The sequence below is a fragment of the Pygocentrus nattereri genome, chromosome 16 (assembly GCF_015220715.1).
Source record: "Pygocentrus nattereri isolate fPygNat1 chromosome 16, fPygNat1.pri, whole genome shotgun sequence".
In the NCBI taxonomy this organism is placed as follows: Eukaryota; Metazoa; Chordata; class Actinopteri; order Characiformes; family Serrasalmidae; genus Pygocentrus; species Pygocentrus nattereri.
In genome coordinates this window covers 29,810,745-29,823,564 of record NC_051226.1, presented here as the reverse complement: position 1 = coordinate 29,823,564, position 12,820 = coordinate 29,810,745, and the positions used below count along the sequence as shown (strand labels likewise).

Genomic DNA, 12,820 nt, shown 5'->3' with positions numbered 1-12,820 from the left:
ACACCCCTTTCTGGAGTCGTGCGTTACATATGCGTTATCGTGCCAAGTTCATGGGTAAAGTAACTTAAAGTGAGATGCAGTACACTTATCTAGCTACATCAGTGGGGTGGTGGCCAACAGTCCAGCTACACGGATATGATGACCAACACACGCGTTTGAAGAACACTTGAATTAAAAGCACGTACTTATTTAAGGGCTAAAAATCGAGCACGACGTTAAGCCCTTGTCTCCTGACTCTGCTATAAGACCTGGCTGTAGGGGGAGTGGCTGTTGTTTACCGTCTAAAACCGCTTTCAGTGGGAAAAGTGGGCGGAACCTGAATCTTGTGCGCATGGCAAAGTGGAGTAGCGTCCTCCTAAATTAAAAGTCCAGAACAGTTGAAGAATGATTAGTAGATGCCATTGGTACTTCGCTAGCCTGTGCTGTTCTTAAGCCTCATCTCTGCTTAATACAGTAATTGCTCCCCAATGAATTCCTTTCATGATTTTATCTGTAAACAGAACATTCAGGTCCCACTAAGTAAGTTAATGGGGGAAATACCTGTGGTCTTCTAGGTTACAGAAAAATTTGCCTAAAATCTGTTAAGATGGAATCACAAGAGGCTTGTTAAGCCACTCCATTTCTACCAGCTCATCCCATCATCCCGAGCTGTGCAGGAAATAGGAGATGACTCATTGTTTGGGCATGAGGGCTTTTTGCTCCTCAGGGGAGGATTTCTGGCATAAGTCAAAGGTTAAAGCATTTTAGGAACTTAATGACTATGAAGACACTCTGGATTGGCTTGGTCTGCTTGTGATATGGCTCTGGAGTGATGTGAGCTTGTAGAAGTGCATTTTTCAACCCTCCACATATATCCACTGTGACACAGGCTGTGTTTATGCACAGCCTAGCAGGGAGCCAGCTTTTGATTGGTGGAGAAGGGGGCAAGGCACTCACATGGGTAGCTGTATCCTGTTAGTGCAGCTCCCACACGAGGGAGTGTTATGAATGAACTGCTGCCTGTGGAGCTCCTCAGTCTGATGTTAAAGAAGGAAATCGCTTTCCGCACTTCCTCCACCAGCCATCCTTTGCTACCATCATGGCCTGCTTGGATTAGAAGTTCATCTTCTTGCTGTGTTTAGAGCATATCACAAAAAAGCTGAAGTGTGTTTATGGCTTTTTATTTGCAACAGAGTATTACTTCTATCCAGAGGTGTCATGTCCATTCAGGCTGGGGAGGCACATGCCCAGACAGACTTTAGAATTCTGAATTTTTCTGCTTTTATTTTTTATTTTGTAACTCTGTTATTATGTGTAGTGTTTGTTTTATGTTATGAGTCAACATAGTCTACTAATTGTCATAGATCATAGCTCAAAAGGTCACTTGCACAGCTTTTCCTATGGTGTTGGTTTCTTCTGAGTTGCCAGATGAAATTGGTTCACATCAGCAGGTACAGATGCATGAAATGCTCTGTGGGCATCAGTACTAAATGGTTGATAAATGGTGTGTTGCTGAAAAGTGGGTAATAGAGCATCAGTGAACCAGGTAAATTTAGTAGCCAGCCTTCAGTCCTGTTGTTTAATCTTCTGGCTTGCTAGCTGGTCATGACTTGTGATAAAATAGCATCCTGTTGAATGTTGGTAAAGGAGAGCTGTGTGGCTCTTATGTCAGTGAGCAGTGTCAGCTGTACCAGGTATGACCAGATATAAACCAAACAACTTTGTGCAACGCACTGTCAAGTGCTGAAATAAAACTGCTCCAGCTTAAACTTTCCAAGATCTTTACAGACATGACATTTAGAATCCTTTGTTAAACTTCAGCAACATTTTAGCCTCAGCTCATCATCGACCCTGGCTCTGTTTGGGGTGAGATTCCGGCCTGCACAGCTGAATAATCTGTTTTTCACAATAAATGGTCTTAAATGCTGGAGTTAACACACAACTGCTAATTCACTGACCTTTAACACTGAAGATTGATGTACAGACTGCTGGTCACACAGCAATGCAGACAACGCAATGGCAAAGAGAGAGATTTAAGACAAACATCGGTAATTTGGAGACAAATGGACTTATTTGCATTTATAAGCACTCAACTGGTTTCCTGATACATTTAAACTTCACGAAGCTGAAGACGCTTCTCATTCTCCTGATTGTCATTCGAATCCTCCCGTTCCACCTTAAATGGTGGCTTCAGCCTCATAAAAAGTCGGAACATTGAGAGACATTTTACAAGAAACTTGCAGAAAACTTTCCTGACTGAGGTGCGAGAAAAGCAGCTACAGCTGAGCCAAAGGTTAAAGCAGAGTAAAGTAAGTCTACGTTTTCATTTATTTAATTTCTAATCTGTACTAGTAACCTATACTAGTACATTAGCACATACTGAGACATACTTACAGCCAAGATGTTAAAATGGACATAAAATATTGTGGCTCCTAAGGTGGTTTGATTTTTGTTGAAAGGACCAAATGGCTCTTCTTAAACATTTTGGTTGTGGCCCCTAAGCTAAGACTAGGGGTGATCAGTGTGTGGCGCCAGCATGTGACTGTTTGCTGGAGCTGTCTGCAGCTCAGTCTCCACCAGCCCAGTTAACAACCGTGTCCTGTGTTTCACATTTTGCGTGGAATGCCTGGACCCTGTAGCGAAAATGATCGCTATAGCTATAGAAACATTTGTAGGCGCTACAGCTATTATCTACAAAAAACTATGTTAACTGCAAAAAGTAGCGCTCTACTTAGCTACACTTCCATCAAAGATCTGTACTCATACTACTTCCTATATATATTGTGTCTGAAAATACAGCTATTACTACGGTGGCAGGTCCCTTTTACCTATGTTCTGTAAATTAAACTGTATTGTGGATATAGTTTTTTTCTGTTTGAATTTATGCCTCCTTTGGGTGAAGCAGACAAGATTTTGTTCTTTTTCAAGAAAAGTGTCCGTAGTGAAAGGAAGTGTAGAAGTAATTAACATGAAAATCTCAAAATAAATACAAAGATTCCGGAGGTACATAACCTGATTTAGTGAAGGTTTAAAATAATGGCTGCATTATTTTCTCTTTTGTCTGAGGAAGGACCCCCTTGCCCCCAGCTCTAATTTTGCCCTCCTGGAATTTTAGCTTACATTACGACCCTGGCTATACCTGCGTAATGTTTGTTTAATGTTTGTGATATATGAAGCTGATGTTTCATGAAGTGTTTTTAAAATTTAACTAGGAGAGATTCGTTCGGTATGATAAGAAAAGACAAATTGCTTTATAGTGCATTGTTTTTGCGATAAATATTGCATTTTGGAATAAAAAATGATGAGTTAAAAATGTACCAGATAAACTATTCTCAAATTATTAATCTACCTGTGCGTTTGTTTAGCGGTGGAATTAGTGCAGTAGAGTTCAGTATTCTGGTTATGACTTCATGATGCGGACAATCCAATATATTGCAGTGACTGTGTATTCCTCCTTATTGCGGTTGTAATCTTCCAATATGTTAAAAACACATTATTGAACCTTTGATGTGACATGGTTAAGAAATAGCTTGCATTACGTTTGACCTAAATCAATTATTTTTATTGAGTTATAGGAGTGGCCTGACCAGTCACAGAACATCTGTGATTGGTCAGGATGTTCACAGCACCCCAAGCATTGAGTGATTTGTTAGAGGCTCATACTACATACATATTACAATATCACTATAATGATTAAAGAGGCTTTCCACCTTTTTAATGTATGTGTAATTAAATCATTAAGTTGTAAGCAGTTGAAATATTGTAAGATGAAATATTATTAATTGTAGAGAAACTTCAGTGCTTCAGGCCATATACGGAAACATCCTAACTCAAAATCTTATGTATGTAGTCAGCATGACAGTTTCAGTTAGAACTAAATTTAGGACAGAAGCTGTTGTAGATCAGCAATTCCTAAATTCATAATCTTATCCTAACTTCAGACAAGAAAAGAGTATTACAGAAGGATCCTAACTAGACAGAATTTCCTGAATGCTTTACAATGATGTTCTGGTTTGATCTGTTTTATCATTTTAATGCAGTGTCAGGCGGCATAGTTCACTTCTAGCATATTGACATTACATGTAGCTGTATTGTCAAATCTACATTGCATTTCACTTGTTTTTCTAACAGTGTAGACAAGATTTCTTATTACATTTGTGTTTTAATGAAAACCCCTCAAATAAAATATTCAGGTGGTGGCAGTGAGGCAAAGCTCAATGTGAATTTGTTTTTATTAGGAGGAATAACATTAGCACATGGCTTGCAGGCTGGCTAAATCATTTTAGAAGTAGCAACGATCTGATTACCAGTAACAGTAACGATCTGGCTAACTAAAGCTATGTCCGAAACTGTGCGCTGTTCAATATATGGTACACTATTTGGGGGTTCCACTCTTATGGTGGTGTCTGAAGACCCAGTGCATTCAAATACACCCACAGGGCACCTCAATATGTAGTGTACAACCTATGTACCCTCAGGGATAGGGGATATCCACAACACATTGCGTTGTTTGTAAGTAAGCAAACCTGTATAAATTGTAACCTGTATACAGCATCACAAATTCTGTTTGCTGTAATAGTATTCTATATAGTAACCCCATTGGAGGGTTTAGTGATTAGGGAACCACTTTGGACACAACCTTACATTTTAAACATTATATAAGAACATGCATACCTACATACACTCACCAGCCACTTTATTAGGTACACTTTGCTAGTAAAAGTTTGGACCCACTTTTGCCTTCAGAACTGCCTTAATTCTTCATGGCATACTTTCAACAAGGTGTTGGAAACATTCCTCCGATATTTTGTTTATTTATTTGAGTTACTGTTGCCTTTCTATCATCTCGAACCAGTCTGCCCATTCTCCTCTGACCTCTCACATCAACAAGGCATTTTCATCCCCACAACTGCCTTTTTTTTCTCTTTATTTTCTCTTCTTCAGACCATTCTCTGTGAACCCTAGAGATGGTTCTGCGTGAAAATTCCAGTAGATCAGCAGTTTCTGAAATACTCAGACCAGCCTGTCTGGCACCAACAACCACACCACGTTCAAAGTCACTTAAATCTCCTTTCTTCCCCATCCTGATGCTTGGTTTGCACTTCAGCAAGTTGTCTTGACCACCTCTACATGCCTAAACTGCATTGAGTTGTGGCCATGTGATTGGCTGATTAGCTATTTGTGTTAACAAGCAACTGAACAGGTACCTAATGAAGTGGCCAGTGAGTGTAGTTAAATGTGTCTGAATGTGAAGACTGAGCTTTATGCATCATCGTCATCATCGTCGTCGTTGTTAACCGCTTAATCCAGATAGGGTCGCGGTAGCAGTTGGGAGAGCAGAGAATCCCAGATGACCCTGTCCCCCGCAACTTCCTCCAGGCCGCTCCCCAGGCCGCTCCCAGGCCAACTTGGAGATGTAATCCCTCCAGCGGGTCCTAGGACGACCCTGGGATCTTATCCCGGTAGGCCGTGCCTGGTACACCCCCACCGGGAGGCGTCCAGGGGGCATCCGAATCAGATGCCCGAACCACCTCAGCTGGCTCCTCTCAATGCAGAGTAGTGACTCTACTCTGAGCTCCTCCTGGATGGCCGGGCTCCTCACACTATCAAATAGAGTGTAGCCCGCCACCCTGCAAAGAAAGCTCATTTCCGCTGCTCATATTTGCGATCTCATTCTTTTGGTCAGGGTGAGGATTGGGATGTAGACCAACCGGTAAACTGAGAGCTTTGCCTTATAGCTCAGCTCCCTCTTTACCAATACAGTCCGGTACAGTGACTGCATTGCTGCTGCTGCTTGTCCCAGCCTGCGGCCGATCTCACGATCCCTCTTCCCATCACTTGTGAACAAGACCTTGAGATACTTAAACTCCTCCACCAGGGGCAAGACCTTTCCCCTTACCTGGAGTGGGCATGCCATCCTTTTGCAGGCTAAGACCATGGACTCAGATTTGGAGGTGCTGATCCACATACCAACCACTTCACACTCAGCTGCAAACTGCTCCAGTGAGCGCTGTAGGCATCCATGTGATTCAGCCAAAAGAACATCATCATCTGCAAATAGCAGGGTCACCACCCTCAAGCCTCCACACATAATGCCCTCCTGACCTTGGCTACGCCTTGACACCCTGTCCATGAATATCACAAACAGGAGTGGAGACAGGGCACAACCCTGCCGGAGCCCAGCGCTAACTCTGAAAGGGTCCTACTTAATGCTGAGTATACAAACACAGCTCTCACTCTGGGAGTACAGAGATCGATTGGCCCGGAGTAGTAGCCAGTAGTCAGTAGTACCCCATACTCCCGGAGGACCTCCCACAAGATATTTCGGGGAACCTGGTCGTAAGCTTTCTCCAAATCCACAAAACACATGTAGACTGGGTTGGCAAACTCCCATGCCCCCTCAACAATCCGTGAGATGGTGAAAAGCTGGTCCATTGTTCTATGGCCAGGACGGAATCCGCATTGTTCCTCCTCAATCTGAGGTTCACCTATCGGTCGGAGTCTCCTTTCTAGCACCTTGGCATAGACTTTCCCAGGGAGGCTGAGCAGTGTGATACCCCGATAGTTGGCACACACCCTCCGATCCCCTTTTTTAAAAATGGGGACCACCACCCCGGTCTTCCAGTCCAAGAGTACTGTTCCTGAGGTCCATGCAATATTGCAGAGGCGCGTCAACCATGACAGTCCCACAATATTGATGTAAATTGAAGATTTCCAAAAACAAAATGTCTTGTATTATGCAGGATAAAACATAAATAAAGTACAATATGGCCTAGCACATTGGAGCAAGTGCCCTAAAACAAGCTTCCTTAGTAGGGCGTAAGAGGGAAGAAAAACACTTTATAGGAAGCGAGTGAACTTATGAACTTCTCAAGGCTGAATGGCCAAGATGGAAAAACACCAGCAAGCATGCTAGGATGTATTAGGATGTGCCTGGTACAGTGTCTCTCTCTTTTTTTTTTTTATTTTTTATTTTTTATTTTTTTTTATAAATGCTACAGACTGCACTTGGAGATAATGGTTTCCACATGACTCCATACGTTAGATGTATGGATATCAATTTGGACATAATGATGGTATCATGGGATTAGGAGATAATAAAAAAAGGGTGGGGTGACACCACCCCACCCTTACTGAGCGTATAAAATATGTTTACAAACTCTGTATATGTGTGAGTGTTGCCTGAGGGCCATTGTTCAAGAAGGAATAAATGACCTGCACTTCTGAAATCCGAAGAGTTTTCTCATATTTTTTAGTTCGTTTGATTCTTTTATTTTCCTTGAACAAACAGTTAAATTCGTCTTATTTTATCAACCATAAATAATACCTAGGCTTATTAGTCGAATAAGTGTTGAGCGACGACAATATCCAGAGCCTTAAGCATCTCCGGATGAATCACATCCGCCCCCGGTGCCTTGCCACTGAAGAGCTTGCCTTACCTCAGTGACCTCCAGCAGGGAAATGGAGCTTGACCCGCCAGAGGCCTCCGGCCCTGACTCCTGTGAGGGAGGCATGTCTCCCGGATTAAGCAGTTCTTCGAAGTGCTCCTTCCACCGACTGACAATATCCTCATTTGAAGTGCTCCTTCCACCGACTGACAATATCCTCATTTGAAGTCAGAGTTTCTCCACTCTTGCCGAATACAGCTTGGGCACAGCCACCCCGACCACTCCTGAGTCGCCGGACAGTTGTCCAGAACCTCCTTGAAGCTGACCCCTCCCATGCCCTGGATTTTGCTTCTGCCACCTTTTTCGCCTGTTGGCACCTCTATGCTGAGTAGGGAGTCCTTCGGGCCATCCAGTCCAGAAAGGCCTCTTTCTTCAGCTTGATGGCCTCCCTCACCACTGGTGTCCACCAGGGGGTTCTTGGGTTACTGCCCTGACAGGCACCCACAAGCTTTTGGCCACAGCTATGCCTGGCAGCTTGAACAGGGTCCATTCAGACTCCCCTAGCTCCCCCGGGACATGAGAAAAGCTCTTCCGGAGATGGGAGTTGAAATAATTTCGAACAGGGGCCTCCGACAGTCATTCCCAGCACACCCTCACTATTCGCTTGGGCTTACCGGGTTTGACCATCAGTTTTCCTTGCCATCTGATCCAACTCACCACCAGATGGTGATCAGTTGACAGCTCAGCACCTCTCTTTACCCGAGTGTCCAAAACATATGGTCCCAAGTCAGATGAAACGACAACAAAGTCGATCATTGACCTCTGACCCAAGGAGCTCTGGTACCATGTACACTTATGAACATCCTTGTGTTCGAACTTGGTGTTTGTTATGGACAATCCATGCCTGGTACAGAAGTTCAATAACAATTCACCATTCGCATTTAGATCGGGCAGGACGTTCTTCTCAATCAAGCCTCTCCAGGTCTCCCAGTTGTTGCCAACATGAGCGTTGAAGTCCCCCAGTAAGACTATGGAGTCTGTAGGTGGGACCCTTTCCAGAAGCCCGCCCATATGCTCCAAGAAGGCCGAATACTCTGACCTGTTGTTCGGAGCATAAGCGCACACAACAGACAGAGTTTTCATCTCTGCGTTTTTAATTTGCATTGAGGCAACCCTCTCGTCCACCGGGACAAACTCCAACTGCGTAGCTGCCAGCCGGGGACTCGTGAGTATCCCCATTCCCCACGGCTCCTCTCACCCTGTGCAACCCCTGAGTAGGAGAGGGACCAATCTCTATCAAGGAGTTTTTACCAAGGAGGTGAGCCCAACTATATCTACAACCCCAATTCCAATGAATTGGAATGAAGTAAAACATAAATAAAAACAGAATACGATGATTTGCAAATCCTTTTCAACCTATATTCAATTGAATACACTACAAAGACAAGGTATTTAATGTTCAAACTTATAAACTTTATAGTTTTTTGCAAATATTCACTCATTTTGAATTTGATGCCTGCAACACGTTCCAAAGAAGTTGGGACAGGGGCATGTTTACCACTGTGTTACATCACCTTTCCTTTTAACAACACTAAATAAGCGTTTGGGAACTGAGGACACTAATTGTTGAAGCTTTGTAGGCGGAATTCTTTCCCATTCTTGCTTGATGTACAACTTCAGTTGCTCAACAGTCCGGGGTCTCCGTTGTTGTATTTTGCGCTTCCTAATGCGCCACACATTTTCAATGGGAGACAGGTCTGGACTGCAGGCAGGCCAGTCTTATACCCGCACTCTTTTACTACGAAGCCACACTGTTGTAACACGTGCAGAATGTGGCTTGGCATTGTCTTGCTGAAATAAGCAGGGATGTCCCTGAAAAAGACGTTACTTGGATGGCAGCATATGTTGCTCCAAAACCTGTATGTACCTTTCAGCATTAATGGTGCCTTCACAGATGTGCAAGTGACCCATGCCATGGGCAGTAACACACCCCCATACCATCAGAGATGCTGGCTTTTGAACTTTACGCTGATAACAATCCGGACAGTCCTTTTTCTCTTTGGCCCGGAGGACACGACGTCCATGATTTCCAAAAACAATTTGAAATGTGGACTCGTCAGACCACAGGACACTTTTCCACTTTGCGTCAGTCCATGTCAGATGAGCTTGGGCCCAGAGAAGCCGGCAGTGTTTCTGGGTGTTGTTGATATATGGCTTTCGCTTTGCATTTCAGAGTTTTAACTTGCATTCGTAGATGGAGCGATGAACTGTGTTAACTGACAATGGTTTTCTGAAGTGTTCCTGAGCCCATGTGGTAATATCTGTTACAGAATGATGTCAGTTTTTAATGCAGTGCCGCCTGAGGGATTGAAGGTCACGGGCATTCAGTGTTGGTTTTCTGCCTTGCCGCTTACTTGCAGAAATTTTTTCCAAATTCTCTGAAACTTTTGATGATATTATGGACTGTAGATGATGAAATCCCTAAATTCCTTGCAATTGCATGTTGAGAAACGTTGTTCTATTGGACTATTTGCTCATGCAGTTGTTCACAAAGTGGTGAACCTCGCCCCATCCTTGCTTGTGAATGACTAAGCCTTTCAGGGATGCTCCCCTTATAACCAATCATGACATTCACCAGTTTCCAATTACCCTGTTCAGCTGTGGAATGTTTGAAACAGGTGTTTTTTGAGCATTCCTCAACTTTCCCAGTCTTTTGTTGCCCCTGTCCCAGCTTCTTTGGAATGTGTTGTAGGCATCAAAATCAAAATGAGTGAATATTTGTAAAAAACAATAAAGTTTATCTGTTTGAACATTAAATGTCTTGTCTTTGTAGTGTATTTGATTGAATATAGGTTGAAAAGGATTTGCAAATCATCGTATTTTTATTTGTTTTACACATCGTCCCAACTTCATTGGAATTGGGGTTGTAGTTGGTACTTCTCAACCTCCCACACAAGCTCCAGCTCCTTCCCCCGCAGTGAGGTTACATTCCACGTGCCAAGAGCCAGTTTCTGCTGCAAGGGCCCCCCTGCAATCTCCCACTGCCTGTGCAGCGCTGCACCGCTCCCCCATGCTGGACCTTGCATTGTCCCCCCATGTTGCCTCTTCGGGCTGAGCCCAGCCGGGTTACGTGGGCTGCCCGGCCACGAGGCACTTGCCGGGGGGCACTACCCCCAGGCCTGGCTCCAGCGATAGGTCCTGGTGACCCCATCCTGGGCAGGGTACACGGTTTTCTGTGCCCGTTTTTCATGATGGGTTTTTGTATCGTGTTAGTCTGGGTCTTCACTCCAGACCTGTTCGCCCTGGGAGACCCTACCAGGAGCATATTGCTATAATATCAGATCAAAAACTTTCTTTTGATACTGAAAACAATGCAATATTCTGACCAAACACACCTAAATCTTTGGTTGACATGCCATACCTATACCTGTGTTTGATTGGTGGGAGACTGTATCATGTTCTTTACTGGTAATTAGCTCATCAGTTCTTAAAACAACTCCAAGTATTAGAATGTTGGGATTTGTTGCAGTGTCTTATGTCAGTGTGCTCTGTCCTATACAGGGAGGACTATTAGAGAAAATGAGTCATTATTAAATGACATTGTTTTAGTTATGAAATCTGGTTGCCGTAGCAACATTAAAAACATAAATGGAAAAAAAAATGCTGCTCATTGAATAACATTTGGCTGTTATGTTGCATGGAAACCATAACATACTGTTAATGAATTACTTTATTTGGAATAAGATTGGTCTATAATGATTTATTCATAATTGGGACTTCAGGAAATTTAAAACAAGGAAGCCTTTAAAAATAGTTAAAATGGGTTAATATTCTATAAGATGTTTATAACTTTAGAAGAGACCAGTAGGTTTTAAAATGTACAAAATGTCATTTACAGACACAGACAGTCACTCACACTTAGAGGCAATTTAGCATGTCCAACTGCATGTCTCTGGACTGTGGGAGGAAACCGGAGAACCCGGAGGAAACCCACGCAGACACGGGGAGAACATGCAAACTCCACACAGAGAGGACCCTGGTCACCCAGCTGGGGAATCGAACCCAGGCCCTTCTCGCTGTGAGGCGACAGTGCTACCCACCGCGCCACCCATTTCTAGCACCTGTAAATTTAGTAGAATTCAAGGAAAGTGGCATGTACTGTTGAAACAAACATGCTTTCTTTTTTATTCACACCTACTGAATGTGCATAATGAAGTAGAAGGATATTTGTGTTAAATCTGTCATAAATCAAAATACTGATTGTATTGAAGAAAAAAGAAAGAGAAAGGTTTAGGTTCCCTCATTTGTACCTGTAGGTAAATTTGGTTTTCAATAGATGAGTCAGCATCCATCTTAACACACATTTTAGAAAACACCTCAAACAATTTAACACGCATTTTTACAAACAACACAAACAATTGGCACTTTTATATTATGCCTGACGACACCTGCAGTAAAATCATTGTAAAAACCTGGCCTCTTGTTACTTATTAATATTATATCAACACTAAATATCTGACAGATAGCAAAGTCATTTTTGCCAGCAATATTTGATAGCAATATTATCATATGATTGCTTATTGATCAATGTTTAATCTCTGCTTCTAAACACCTACAATGTAGTCCTTAGAAGACTCCCTAGCATTCCTGGGGAAGAATTTATTACCATATTTTCTAAACAACTGTGAAAAGAAACATTGACAAAAGATGTTTGTTGCGCATGTGGCAAGTTGCATTATATTTTATTATGATGCCTGTATAGTGATACATATCTCTTCTTGAAGCTGCAGCCAATACCTAACAAGTTCCATTCAAAAGGGGGGAAAAAAGACTAACAATAATAACAACAGTTCTAGTATACGGCATAATTTTTTTAAGTCTCATCGACCATAGGCTGCCCTCTCAAATTGGCATTGGAAATATGATGCATTACTTTGGAGTGGACAATATGTCAGTATTTGGAGCATGCTGTGTATGTCGTCAGCACTTAAAAAACACTGTCATTGAGCTTCTTCCTGTACAACGCTGTGCAGTCCTCATCCTCACATGCTGCTGCCGCCACTGCATAATCATAAACTAACCAAATTAACCACTGCCCCACCTGTTTTTTCCCATTTTGTACTGTAATACTAACAATGTTTGCTATCTGGTGTCAACCAGAGGAGGATGGGTTCCTCTCAAGGTTTCTTCCTCTCTCCTTGGTTCCTCTCAAGGTTTCTTCCTCCTTCCCTTAGGGAGTTTTTCCTTGCCACTGTCGCCACTGGCTTGCTCAGAGGGGCTTGGACCTGGATTTTCTCTTTTATTATCGAGATAAGCCATTTCCAAAAAAGTTGGGACACTGTGCAAAATATAAATAAAACCAAAATGCAATGATGTGGACATCATTTAAACCCTTTATTTGATTAACTTTAGTGATTAGTACCAAGACGACATGTGAAATGTTGAAACTGAGA

General features: G+C 42.8%; 1 protein-coding gene across 4 annotated transcripts in view; it reads left to right on the top strand.

Annotated features, from left to right (window-relative positions):
- jade2 (jade family PHD finger 2) overlaps window positions 1-12,820 on the top strand; it is a 107,463-nt gene that overhangs the window by 1,492 nt on the left and 93,151 nt on the right. The window lies entirely within an intron of this gene.